Source organism: Thermobia domestica, chromosome 7 (assembly GCF_964235325.1).
Source record: "Thermobia domestica chromosome 7, izTheDome1.hap1.1, whole genome shotgun sequence".
NCBI classification, from domain to species: domain Eukaryota; kingdom Metazoa; phylum Arthropoda; class Insecta; order Zygentoma; family Lepismatidae; genus Thermobia; species Thermobia domestica.
The window spans coordinates 161,972,801-161,987,912 of NC_137460.1; the positions used below are offsets into that span (position 1 = coordinate 161,972,801).

General features: G+C 35.6%; 1 protein-coding gene across 3 annotated transcripts in view; it reads left to right on the forward strand.

Moving 5' to 3' along the window:
* The window catches only part of LOC145690544 (1-acyl-sn-glycerol-3-phosphate acyltransferase alpha-like), a 277,314-nt gene that overhangs the window by 81,627 nt on the left and 180,575 nt on the right, over positions 1-15,112 (forward strand). The window contains exon 1 of one of the 3 annotated variants that reach the window (XM_081765522.1): positions 13,753-13,937. The exons of the other annotated variants lie outside the window; for them this stretch is intronic. The gene's annotated coding sequence lies outside the window, so the exon portion shown is untranslated. Of the gene's footprint in view, positions 1-13,752; positions 13,938-15,112 lie in introns of those variants that run through there. 3 annotated transcript variants of the gene reach the window in all.

Sequence of the window (15,112 nt, forward strand, 5' to 3'; positions counted from 1 at the left end):
TAGAAAGAAAATTCGAACCTCCCCCTTAGAAGATACCATAAAGACCTTAAATTTAAAATTTGATTGAGATACGTGAAACGGTATGGCCTCTAGGTGAGTGTACAGTACATCAGGACGGACAGAGGTCGAAATATTTCTTTTTCAATGTGTAAGGGTCATGAAACGTATAGATCTTTTATAATATCGAATTCGATATTTTTCACGATCGCCAAACTTTCTTCTTCTTTTTCGTAGGTCGAAAGTAAAAATAAATACTAGTCGAATATTTAATTTGTAATACAGTATAAAGGATTTGTCAGAGCTTAAAAAAGAAAAATCTGGCATTACCATATCCCGTTTTGTCGCTTTATGCTAGTATATACCCAGGTAGTTTGGTTCTATTCGTTATGAGTTTTCTCGATTTACCATACAAGCGAATTAATCACTAGATAATATCTAATCCAGAGATAAGTTGGGGATACAGATAGCAAGCAGTGGACGAAACTCGTAAAACTGTTTGGAAATCGAGTATACGTGCTAACAGATAAAAAAACTGATTGGTTTGTACTGGGACTAATTTAACGAATATTAGAGGACATGTCTTCTCTTCTTGAACTGGCTATCCCTCTTCCTCCATGAGGTGCCTTATGGAGACGATAAGGGTTGGTCCTTCAGCTGGAGATTTAATGTGTTGCTAACAGCTTCATCCTGTAAATAAATTTTAAAAAAGAAAAGAAAAAGTACTTGTTCAGAAATATTTACAGAAGCCTCGGACTGGGACTAATAACTTGAACGACCTCAGCAAAGTAAAATGGACTTGAGATTTGGAACATGGAATACAAGAAACCTTCATAGGGCAGATGCATTAAAATCCGTAAGAGGTGAATTAGAGAAATATACGATGGACCTGGTAAGAGTTCAGGAAATTAGGTGGAAAGGACCGGAAATATTACATTTTTTGCGTGGAATGAAATAAAAATCACCAACTAGGAACTGGGTTTTCGTTCACAAACGATTAATATTATCAATTAAACGTGTTGAATTTATTAATGATAGTGTTTTTTTTTTACCCTTCAAGGTCGATTGTGCGATATTATTGTTTTAAATGTACATGCTCCAACGGAAGTATAATATAAAAGACATTCTTATGAAAAAGTAGAACGTGTACTTAACCAACTTCACGAAACCATATGAAAATTTTATTATGGGATTTCAATGAAAAGGTGGGATGAGAGGGCATTTTCAAACCGACTATAGAGAACGAAGGTCTACAGAAGGAAAGCAATGACAATGACCTTAAAGTCATGAACTTTGCAACATTAAAAAACCTTATCGTGAAGAGTACATGCACATAGTAAAGCACATCGTGAATTCATAAATATACTTGGACCTCTTCATAGACAGAAGAAGACAGTCTGATACAAGTGACGTTTGGTCGTTTAAAGGAGTACACTGACACTGACCTGGTAGCAGTGATTATAAGAGAGAGATTATTGTTTAAAAAAGGAAATCTTTATCGTCTGAAAACGAAGAGGTTTAATTTAAAGAAATTAGTAGAGGGTCAGGCGAGAAGGGAATATCAGTTTGAGTGTCGAATAAAATGTCAGTGTCGAAGTTCTGGAAGCACGGAAATACGTAGGAACAAACCATGGTTTGAGCAGTAATGCACTGTACTAGCGGAGAGAACAGGCAAAGTTGACTACACAATCCAAACGACAGAACTCCACAAGATCTCGTTGATATCAGGCGGAAACTTAAAAAACTTTAAGAAAAAAAAAAAAAAAGATTGTTTGAAAACTAAGATCATTTAACTTGAAGATAGTAGTAAAAACATGAATATTCGGGACGCGTATAATGGCATCAACGAATTTAAAAAAGGTTATCAACCTTGCGCATGTATATTAAAGAAAGCGGATGGTACAATTCTCACGGATACGGATAGTATTTTGAATAGATGGGAAGATTTCTTTGACAGCTTGCTTCAGACGCAGCAAAAAATAATGTTCGTAGAGAAACTGAAAATCATCCATTTACCGTTAAAATCATTCTGAAAATTCAAATTCGTGGGACTCAGGAATGGATTAAAGGAGAAAAATTGTATTAGAACTCGAAGTGGGTTCTGCAACGGATTTAGTTCGGATTTCAAGGTATCCCTGTAGTAATAATAATAATAATAATAATAATAATAATAATAATAATAATAATAATAATAATAATAATAATAATAATAATAATAATAATAATAAACATTAAAATTTGAGACATTTACAACATTCTGCTCGACATACAGTAAGTAAGTCTTACATGTTATGACTGTAGCAACTGGCACTCGGGCATGACAACGGACAGTTAATGAGGCATTTTTTTCTGTTTTTGAGCTGTTGAACTGTAAGGTTAATTGTATACTTTGTGAAATTTTCATGTTTAGATGCTCATCAGTTGCGTCCCATCTTTTCACGTTTACCAGAAACATTGCAAAAGTAAAAATTAATCCTAAAATGTCTCTACCTAAATTATTTAGTGCTTAGAAAACGCTAATTGTTACTGAAATGATTGTGTTGTTGACACGTTCATCATCTTGAAAGAATAAAATTTCAATTCAGTTATGATTTCTTTGGCTTAGATGACGAATAACTCAGAAACGTAGTTTATTAGGCAGTATTTTGTGTTCTTTAGAAAACTACACAAATGAGCTATATTATTCATTCTTTTCTGAACTATTTTGAAAAAAAAAAAATGGTCAGAAACTGATAAGTATTTAAGGCTCAAATACATAAGTTATAGAACTTGCTAAGACGCTAGTGTCAGTTTGTTTTTACAAATAAATTCGAGTGAGTACGCTGCAAGTAGGTGTCGCCAGTTTTTGTACCACCGTGTACTATTATAGACCAGAAAGTTCTTACTGTCACCATGATAGAGATATGCCTAGTAATATAAAATTTCTACATAATAGATTGGTACTGCATACTAACTTGAGTGTTTACAAATCCTGTTGAATTAATGTTATAATTAGAAAACTAGGCGGTGGAGCATGTTAGACAAAATCCCATATTTAAGGAAAATAGGCATAAATGACACATAAATGAAGAAATGTCAGTTGTATATAGTGAGGAATGCCCAGTCTATAACACAGTGGAACGATGGAAAAGAGAATTTAAATGTGGTCGGACAAGTTTACAGGATGACTGAAGAGGAGGTCGTCTCTCAACGCTTACAAAATGAAATGAAATCTTTCTTACGTCCCATGATTATGCCGGCTAGGCTAAAGGAGACGGTGATGATGAGAAATGAATGAAATGGTGGAATGAAAAAGTGGGAGGAAACGGGAGAACCCCGAGAACCGAAATGAACACCGCACTCACGTGTTTGTCCACCACACAGTTCACTTGGCGCGAGCTAGGATCGAACTCAACGCTTACAGTCCCAAGCGTGGTGGCCAGCTAATGCTTGGAGACATATGACTATGAATTGTTTAGCTAGGGACGAGAATATTAGTAGAGGTTCCATTCATATTCACATTGTTGCATGACATTTTGCATATGAGCAATGGCAGGAAGGTGAGATGCATAAAGCAGTTTTGGACGTATACCACTAGGACAAGGATGCTTTTGTAAACAGATTAGTGACTATTGGTGAATACTGAGTGTAATTATTTGACCCTAAAACCAATGAAATGAGTAAAACATGGAAACATGCGAGTCATATTTTTTAGGTACCGTTTTCAAAGTTAAAAAACGAAAAAGAAAAATACAAGTATGCTTTCGTATTTATTGTTACATGAAAACCTGAAGCTTAATCTACTTTTTTTTTTTTTTTTTTTACGTAGTTTCCACCAATATTAAGGCACTTATCATATCGCACAACAAGCTTTTGAATACCATCCTCATAAAAAACTGCAACCTGATTTGATAACCACAGTAACACGGCCGTTTTGACCTCAACAGAGTCGTAGTGTCGCTGATCACCCAGGTACTTCTTCAAATGTAGGAACATGTGGTAGTCATTGGGCGCTAGATGCGGACTGTACGGGGGGTGATCAAGATGTTTTCAGCCAAATGATGCGATGAGATTTTTAGTTGCCGCGTGTGGATGGGCATTGTCATAAAGTAAAACGATCTCCTTATTCAGCATGCCACGAATTTTGTTTCGGATTGCACGGCGTAGTTTTTAAAATTTATTGTGTCATCACGAGGCAAAACATTCACAAGTAATGCCCCCTTCCTCATCCAAAACACAGTACACATAATTTTCTGGACTGAATTTTTTTGCTTGAATTTCATTTTCTTGGGTAACGTTGAATGTCGCCATTCCATGGATTGTTGCTTCGATTCCGGTGTAACGTAAGACACCCATGTTTCATCGCCTGTGACAGTTTTGCTTTAAAAAAACATCACCTCTCTCATTGTACCGCTCAAGAAAAGTCAACACACTGGCTAAATATTTGGATTTGTAAACCTTAGGCAACATTTTCAATAATCAGCGTGAGCACAGCTTTCGATGATTTAACCGTTGAGTCAGAATTTCATAGAGAACACTTGTCGAAACTTGAAGAAACTTATCAGATAGCGACGGAAACAAAATCTGCTATCTTTCACTTTTTCGTCAATTTTCTGTACTAAATCTTCAGTGATGATGGAAGGTCTCGAAAGTAGTGAAACCTTTGGAATCCTAGGCCAAAAAAAATATATATATATACAAGGGAGCAATTTAGGCCTATAGTTCCTTACGGTCAATAGATATGGTGATCAAAGTCCGTATTTGTTCGGTATAAGGACTTTAATTTTTTTTCTGTGGACTTTGCTCAGGAAATCTAAATTACGCTCCCAACATCTGAAATTCAGGGTAGGGGGCGGATAACCTCTAAACGGACGCCCCTCTCCAGCGGCAATCATATAAAACTAGATTGCACCTTGTCACATAGTTTTTCTTTCTTTCATTTCGGATTCTTTCTTTCTCTAAAGTATGTACGTAGGGAAACTGAGAACCAACATGTACTGTGTCAACGAATGTCTGCGATATTTCAGAAGCACGATTTAGCAAAGAACCCTTTGTTTTCTGAATACAACACAATAACTTGTTTCCATGATAATTCTATTTATTTATTTTTTAATATCAGTTCTATAAGTACCTTCGACTACGACACTTTCTCGGAAGGTAACTGATAAGGATTTAAACAATACAAGAAACGTTAAAAACAAGGGGAAACAAAGAGGCAAAATAAATTGTAGATCACCACATTGACCTGCTGTAGCCACAAGAAATCAAAACATTCACATGGGAAGAAAATAGTCTTTTGAATGAGAAGCACTCAGACCCGTAGCCAGCCTGATTTCTTAGGGGGGCAGAAGTGAATACTAAGGGGGCAATGATTAAGACATGGCACAACACCATAAAATTGCATACTTATTTATTATTTACAAAATCTGTAACAGCTATAGTTTCTTTTATACATAATATCCTGTATTGATAATATTACAGTACACAAATTCAAGATTGAGAACATTGATCATTAACATAGTACAAAGATTAAAAAAATAATGGGATGCAATACAATTGAAGTGCTTGGGGCAATATTGTGCTATGGTAAACGTAGATGAGGAACGTCATTGTACATCGCATTTACACTAAACAAAAGCTAATGAACTGAATGTTAGAATGAGCACACGCCCCATTAATCAGGATTGTTCCATTTGCAGAAAACAAAATATTATAAACAGAATATTTTGGCATAGACTTTTTTGTCACAACAAAACACTCCGATTAACTTTTATTGTATAACGGCATCATTATATGTTCATTAAAATTTATTTATGTTTCTATCTAAATAAAAAAAAATATATAATTTCCTTCACATTCTCATTTTGTAGAAGGCCAACTTGTTTGTTTGTTTGTTAAATTTTTTTAGCAGTAAATTTTTTTTTTCAGTACCGAGGCTACAAAAAACGCGAAACTTGCAGTTTAAAGTGGAATACGAACCACCACATTGCTCTTGATTTCAAGAATTCTACGGGTATCAAACCCCGAGATCACATTCAAACACGCGCTCTCTATTCAGTAGACCAGGGGCAAGGGCTATTTTGTAGGATTGTTTTATAAACTATTACTTTCTCGTAAACCTTTACTGCAGCTTTCTGTTTGTATTAACTCCTAAGAATGATGAGATAAAAATACTGAAAAATGAAAATGAAATGAAATCTTTGAGTTTTACGTCCCACGGTTATGCCGGTTAGGCTAAAGGAGACGGTGATGATGAGTAATGAATGAAATGGTGGAATGAAGAAAGTGGGAGGAAACGGGAGAACCCCGAGAAAACCCACGCACACGGTGTTTGTCCACCACAAAGTTCACTTGGCGGGGGCTGGGATCGAACCCGGGACCCCAAGCACCAGAGGTGAACGCTCTACCACTGAGCCACCGCGGCCCCATATAAAAATACTGAGACCAAAGCACTTGCATTTATTAATAGAAAAAATTAAGAGAGAATATTATTATATATGTACAGTATAATCGAATGTAATTTTTTTGTGCTTAATACGAGATATTTGCGAGGTACTTTGTTTCATATTAATTAAAATTGAAGTTCTTTTTAAACATTAGAACAAAATTATATTACAGCAACTTTAAATTATATCAATAGAAAATAGAAGTATATGTTTTATTGAACGTATGTACTCAATTTTCTACCTTCAAAAATAAGAGAGACATTACAGTTTATTTATATTCACAACTAACGTTGTGGACTATGATACTGTTGTTTGAAAGTGCACCTGGTGTTCTTGGATGCTTGTCGTGATTGCAATAACATGGCATGGTTTCAGTTTCTTGAAATGGGTAAAGGCGGTTGAAGATGTTTGGTGCACCTAACAAAGAAACATATAATTTTACACATAAATGGGTAGAATTCGCAAAGTTGAATTTAATTTGGTAATTATAATAGCAAGAATTTCACTGGTTTTGTGTCAATTTGAAAATTTTCTTCATCGTGTTTTTTAAAGGGAGCAAAAAATAATGTAGAGGGGGGCTGTGTCCCTTCTAGCCCCTCCTTGGCTACGGGCCTAGAAGCACTTTTTGACCATTTTCTTTCTCTGGCAGATTTTTCTACAAAAATAAAATAAAATAAAATAAACATATGTTTAAAACAAGTCGTAAAAAATACACCTGTTTAAAACAAAATGTTCAAAATGTATATAAAATTTGTTTTAAACAAAATCAATTGTTTAAAACAAGTTTTAATCATTTGTTTATAACATTTTGTTTTAAACAAAACAACCCTGGCTGGTGAGGCTCAGACGGAAGGGTCTCCAAGTGTTTCAAACCTACTATTTTGTTACTGAAAAAAACCGAAATGTTGAAGTATTGACTTTATTTTTATAAGAAACCAAAGATAAAGAAAGTATACGATAGAAAACAGGGTAGGCCCGGCCTCATAGTACGCTTCGCCACTGATTCCAACTTTGCAGATTTTTATGCTAGATTGTACTAATATACTGATTCATAAATGTGAGAAATGTAAGGCAATAACGCGAATAGGTAAAGACGACGCGTCAGTGAAGCAAATTGCAGATTCCTACTCCTGCGGATTCGATTAAGATAACTGACTCACGACACAGGCCCGATTCTGTGTTAGCTCGTGTGGCTCGGATTCCACGTTAATTTGATGCTCATGCCTTATATTATATCAATGCTTCGGAGGACGTTAAACTCAACCAACCATTCGATTTTCGATACTGAAATGTCTTGTGTAAACGAAATTTCAAGCCTATGTACACTAGGGATGGCCGGATCCAGATCTGGCCGGATCCGAAGATCCGGATCTGATTTGGTCCGGATCCTTTGGATCCGGATCTCGGATCTGGATCCGGATCTCGGACCTGGATCCGGATCTCGGATTTCGGATCTGGATCCGGATCTCGAATCTCGGATCTGGATCCGGATCTCGGACCTGGATCCGGATCTCGGATCTGGATCCGGATCTCGAATCTCGGATCTGGATCCGGATCTCGGATCTGGGTCCGGATCTCGGATCTGGGTCCGGATCTCGGATTTTCGGATCTGGATCCGGATCTCGGATTTCGGATCTGGGTTCGAAATTCGGATCTGCATCCGAAATCCGGATCTCAGATCTTGATTCTTATCCAAACCCACATCCCACCCAAATTGTGATAAACTTGAATATCAAACATTCACCGAAAGTAATTTCACGAAGTCCTGACAGTGAAGAAGAAAACAGAAAATTAAGACGAATATTGACAAGTCTATTTGTCTCCTTCATTCTACACTAAAGATCAAATGCTTGCCTTACTAAAAAATAATCTGATTTGACCCGGATGAGAATTCGAATGTCGAATCTAGGTCCACCCGGTTGCAGGACCGAGATGAAATATACACATATTTATATTTGAAACCGGAATACAAAACTCGAATATTTAAAACTCCTCAATACACCTATTTCATTGACAGTTAAGAAAACAAACAGTTAAGACAAGTATTGACTAGTTTTTACGTATATTTATCTTTCTCAGTCTGCTCTAAATATCAAATGTATACCTTACAATTAGATTTAATAATTATTTAGTAAATCACAATATGAGCACCGAGAATAAACTATGAATTTTGGTGCCTCTTATCTAGATAAATATTCTTTTTCAGGGGCAAGTTGCGCTTTAACATGACTTTTCATGAATGTTGTGTTCAAATACGAAAACTGTAATGGCGACTTGTTTGAAATAAATGCCTTTTCTTTTTTAGCAATAAAGTTAGGTACTTTCACATTGAATAAAAATTAGCAAAGCACATTTCACTGATTAGAGTGCTGGTTCTTATGAAAGCTTTCACACTGAACCGAAGATTTCCTCATGTGGGTATCGGCTTGCTGAAAGACGTGGTTTATCAGGAGGTCGGCCAAGATTCTTTTGGACTTAGCCTGTAGACTGCTTCTGGTCTTAATTATTCCCATATAACAATACTAACCATATATAATGTTGGTTCGAAATGATTTAAAATATCACTAATTGACCTTAAGGGGATAATCGCGATTTAAATATTCGTAAATCAGAAGAGATGTAAAAGTTAAGCGTTAAAATAAATCCGATAATTCCTAATGCAACCTAATGATAGCAATAAAACTCCTTATGTAACATTTTCAAAGCTAAGATTAACAGTTTTGTTCTTGAAGAGGGTTTATGGCAACATAGAATATTATAAATCCAATTATCATAAGTAGTAACTCTGATAGCCCCGCATTTCACATCACCATCGCCCTTCATCCTGACAAGTGGGCAATTCACTTACCCCCAATGACTTCTCAGGCATTCCAGTGACATCAATATCTCAGTTTGGGTTTGGGATCATGCTTCGGTGAACCTTGACTATCACCATCAGCAGCTATTAGAGAATCAGAACTTATTTCTGTATTAGACAATGTGGGTAACTATAGCTTTTCGTCTATAGAAGACAGAGAGCGTGCCTTGGGTGCCCGTGGTCATGGGTTCAATTCCCGGAGAGGCACTCAACAATTTCGATGTTGACCCAGTATCGTGAGGACAATTGGGGAGTCATCTTAAGTAAGAGGTAGCGGACTGCAGTCTAGAAAGCCGGCATTAGGGACTTCGGGTGTCGATGCGTTGACTACACATCCCCACTTTGAACGTAAGCCCGCTGATAGGAACCAAAGGACTGTCGTGCCAAGAATTTAGTTTGTTTTAATTAACCCTATATTGCGCAATTTATTAATTGTTTCGAGAAAAAAATATTTAGATGTTTTTTCTTACTGTATTCGCGTATCTAAACCAAACTAATAATAAATTTTGACTTCCACATTTACCATATGACGTCAGTAGAATTGTGTATTTGAATTAACATTGCGCAATTATGAACCTTATTTGTTTAATTTTTCATTGATATCCAATACAGAATTTTTTAGACGTTACAGACTTGCTTTACACCAAGTATTGCGCAGATTTTCATAACATGCTTTAGTAAACAATATGTATTCTAAGGTATGCTGAAACATAGTATGTTTAATCTGAAATTAGTAACATATCTTTCATGGATCACACCTATTATGTATAGAGAGACAGTAAACAATTTTTCTTTGAAGTGAAACGCAATGCCGTAAGACATGTTATTAGCAACTTGGCGAATTCTATAGGATGAACTCCAATACAATCTTGTCCTTGGTATGCGAAAATGGACATGAACATTACGGTTCCTAAATATTTCTAATTCTAACTTAGTTAGTTCTAAAGGTTTATTGGGGTCCTTCTGGTTAGAATATAAAATGCTTTCACGAACGATTAAATCCAGAATATCAGCACTAAAAACATTTTGAAATATTCAATTGGAGATCTGATTTCATTTAGAGAAGACAAACTCGATTTCTATTGTGGTGACTGAAGAGGTGGATAATTTCTTGTTATTCTTTTCCATTCGGGCTGACGACTGGCAGCAGTTGTAGCCTGAATGGAATTGGCATTTACTGTTTCATCTGAAGAAAGAAAAAAAAAGCAAACTATTATTTTAATTTACTAATCTAAAAGTATCTATTTCAATGAAATCAATGTAAAATACTGGAGTACAATAGTTTTGAACATATCTTCTGATCCATTTGAAGTTTCAGATTTAGGATGCCATTCTTCATCGTCTGAATCTAGAACTCCTAACTCTATCGCTTACCTGGAGCTGCTATCCTCACTGTCGTCAGGAGGTATATATGGCTGAACGAGTCGTTGTTCCGAAATATATTCTTGCTCACCTGTTAAAGTAATATAAGCTTTTACAGTCTTCAAGAATCTTTATCAGCAATAAATCGGTAAATAATCCTAAAGAGTAACAGAAAGTAAAGAGAGAGAAAGAGTAACTGAGGTTTTCAAAATAACACAAAATCGAAAAAAAAAATAGAGAAAGATGTCTGAAATGACGTTGTTACGTTTAGTATTTTTTTCGTGTTCAACTTCATATTATTTTTATTCATAAGTTGGTAACACTGAAAGCATACACTGCACGCAACAATGCTTTCCATGAGCCAATAAAAACTCCAACAAAATTCAAAGAAAAGAAGGTAAGAAACCAACCTTTCAAACTTTTCATTAGGCCTATCGAAGCAATGTTTGATTCTTAGTAAAAGAGGTTCGTAGTTGCGCAATGTTAATCAGAATATACAAACATATTTCGGACGATCAAATACAAAACGAAATTAGTGTGATAAGTTACAAGTACTTAAAATAAACAACAGACACATACCTTCTAGAAAAATATTTTTTCAAAGAAAAATTTCCCCTTTTTCGACTCCTCTTCCTTCAAAAATAAACAAAGCAATGCATTTCACCCACGCTGTATCCGCCCTCGCAACAGAAACTGCTGGAAAACCTATCCTTTCGAAAGAGATGCAATAATGAGTGTTCATAACAGATGGCACGGCATAAAGGAAACCATCTGAAACAGAAGTGGCACCATCTACGGTATGACTTTCAAAGTATCACACTCAACATGGTTTGTTAATTTGGATTAACACTGCGCAATATAGGGTTAAATGGCTTCCTTATTATTAAATTTTATCCAATATTTTCTTTTCAACTAGTTTGGGAAACTCAGAGCTAGCTACTTGTTTTCTTTTTAATTCATGTTCATAGTTAGCACAAATAATCACTAAGGAAAAACAATCTTTTCAATAAAATTCGCCTCGCGTCTTTCGTAGCTCTAAGTTTAGTTATTTTTAGTTTTCTTTTCTTTCTTTTTTTTTTTTTTTTCAAGTTGAAGGGCGGTTTATCATTTTCTCCAAGCTTTCCTTACTTTTTTTTCTAGTTTTACCTATGTTTCTTTGCACGGACATTGCGACTATACGCACGTGCTTAGTGTGTTCGTTTACAAAAGTGGGTCATTTTCCTGCCACTATAGAAGGTAAGAGTGCACTGTATCAAAGAAATATTAATTGACGTATGTAAGTGAATATATCTATGACAAAGTCATAATTACTCAGTTTTTGCATCGTACATAGTTTCCTCATCCTTATTAATCTCTTCACCCTCGCTTCCTGAATTCCAGTTCTAGTCTTCTTTCTTAATGGGGAACTGATATCTCATGTAGGCTTATTAACTATAACATCAGCAATAAAGAAAGTACGGTTTAATTTGCACTAATTTTAAAACATTACGTTAATTAAATAATAATAATACGGAGTGAGCTCAGGCTACTTGTTAGGATTCTTGCTTCGCAATTGGATAATACCGGGTTCGAATTCGGAGACCAACCATCCTGACTGAGGATTTTCCAGGGTTGTTCCTCAGTTATACTGGGCAAATGCTAGGTTAGTACCTTGATCTAAGGATCTGGAGACCTTCCTTTCATTCCTTTCCCAATGTTTTCATCTGTTGATTACTACAGTGTAAAATGGCCTCTGAGGATGTATCTGGTAGCTTATAGTAAATAAACAATAACGACGTAATATATCTTCACGAAACGTGTGGGTTAATTTAACTACAGCCTTACAGTCCCAATAGATAGCTAAAGTTTAATATCAATTTCCTGACTTTTATATACTATTTTCATATTGTTTCAGCTTTTAATTTTCTCATGTATGTTCCCACCGAGAATTGAACCTGAGATCACATGAACAAATGCGAATATGTTAAATATTTTTGAACACTTTAATATACAAAACACAAAACGCTTCAATGATACGATGCATGGATATGATTTGGTTACGTCCTGCAATGTATGATTAAAGAAGCCAGGAGGGTGAAGAAAAAATAACATAAATCTCTTTCATATTTACTCCTTCAACAAACTCCCGACCTCAGAAGGGCAAGCCATAAGTTAGGTAATAAAGTCATTCAACGAACACAACCATATCGCTCTCCTGAAATTCTCATGTGTATGTTTAAAAATCTACTGTTGTTCCACGCCAAACAGTCTATATTTTTTGTTGTATATACCTTCGAAGTGAAAGATATTCATTATTATATTTGTTGGTGGTTGGACTCGTGAGTCAGAAACTACTATTAATAAAGAGTTTGTTTTGTCTACTATTCCTGCGATTAGAAGGGCCGTATCTAAAAGATATTTCATTTGTATATGAGAAAAGAAGAAAGTTTATTTTCTAAGAATAAAATTAATATTTTCAATATGAAGCTAACATTAAGTTTCGAAGAGGAGCTAAACAGAAGAATTTGTTACCATTTACATCAGTTTTCAGACAGTTCACTATACTCTGAAATGGGAAGAAATCAAACTGGGAAACATTTTACTAAAGAGACTTCGACAGAAAGTGCAACATGTAAATATTGCAAGGTTAAAATAAAATAAAGAACAAAGGTAACACAAACGTGTTATGGAAACATTTAAAAGCACAGCAACCTACTATATCAGTGAATCTTAAAAAACGTTTTGACGAATTTTAGATATTCAATTTTATCATCACAATTTCAGATGTAGGTTTGGATACGAATCAAGATCTGAGATTCGAATTTCGGATCCAGATCCGAGATCCGGATCTAGGTCCGGATCCGAAAATTTTTGGCCATCCCTAATGTACACAGCCGTATTATATTCTATACCACTGAAATTGTTTTGAATCACAATATTTATAAAGGAGTTGTTCTGGAACGTTTGAAGGTCATAGTCATCAGCTAGAAGGAATTGCATCTTTTTAATTACCACTGCTGTACATTTGCTCGTTGTATATTGTTCCGTGCACAAATCAATCAGCTCTCAGCATTCATGCGCATAGCAAGCTCGTTCGTCTATGCCAATTTGCATCGCCGCGCTACTATGTTTTCAAGAGTGACTAAAACCACAATACCACATTTCTCCCGCTGTATAAGTATTCCCCTCTAAGGCCGTACATCCGCTCATGTGAGATGCGACCCACAACGGACAAAACGTGAACTATTACTATCAGTCGTTGTCAGATGTTGCTAGTGATTACTTCACAGTAAATCCTTATTTGTGTGTCAAGAACGGTATGTAATGTTTTCATCTTATTACATAATCACGTTCTTTGATTTTCAGATTTCGTATATTCTTTAATTGTTTGGAGTTCGATTTGTTACTGTCAAATCGTTAGTTTTATACTCTAAAAAAATCCCATTATATGCTATTAGCTCACAGGAAATGCAATGTGCTAGTTGGTTGCTTCCGGTTGCACAAAATATATCCAGCACATGTAAGTGGCCAAAATACACACTAATTGCGATCACGTTTCTGAAGGAACCAGACATAAGCCTGATTCCTCAGAAATGTGCACTATCAGTGATAGAGCCTTCGCTCCCACCAATGACGTACGAAGGAGTCTTGATCTCCCCGAAATCCAGACTTGTCTGTAAATTTAGTCTAATTTTAGAGTAATTTATGAATTTTGATATAATTTATCCTTATATTAAATTTGGACACCCCGAAATAAATTCCTGTGCATGTCCCTGGCTCCCACTGCCCTACTCTCTGCAAGAATCGAAAACGATCCTTCCTTTCACATTTGACAAACTTTGAAGAAATTCAAATTATTTGTTACATACTGTATTTCACTGGATTTTTATACTAGATTTGAAAATTATTCTTCAACTTACTGTACATAAGGAGTATTGTCTAGTACAGCCGCCGACAAAATAAAATATCAATTCACTGTGTATTTCCGAAAACTGGAAAACTAGCTCAGGCATTTCAGAGTTACAAGCAAAAAGACTTGTAGACCTGTATAGTGGTGCATACTTGTTTTGTGTGCATCTATATATTGTAATGTGGACATTATTATTTACATATTCATGATACTTTTGCAAGCTATATTTAATGACGGCCGCTAGTAGAGCGTTCACCTCTGGTGGCATGGGGTCTTTGGTTCGACCCCAGCTCGCGCCAAGTGATCTTTGTGGTGGACAAACATCGCGTGCGAGGGTTTTCTCAGGGTCCCCCCGTTTCCTTCCATTTTCTTCATTCCACTATTTCATTCATTTCTAATAATCAAAGTCTCCTTTGGCCTAGTCGGCATAAACGTGGGACGTAAAACCTAAAGATTTTATTATTTAATGACACATTAAAAACATAAGCCGAAAAATAGATTAAGAAGTAAATACTTCCAAGATTAATGAGGCAATATAGGAGTATAGATGTTATATACTGATTATAACTTAAGGGAGAATTC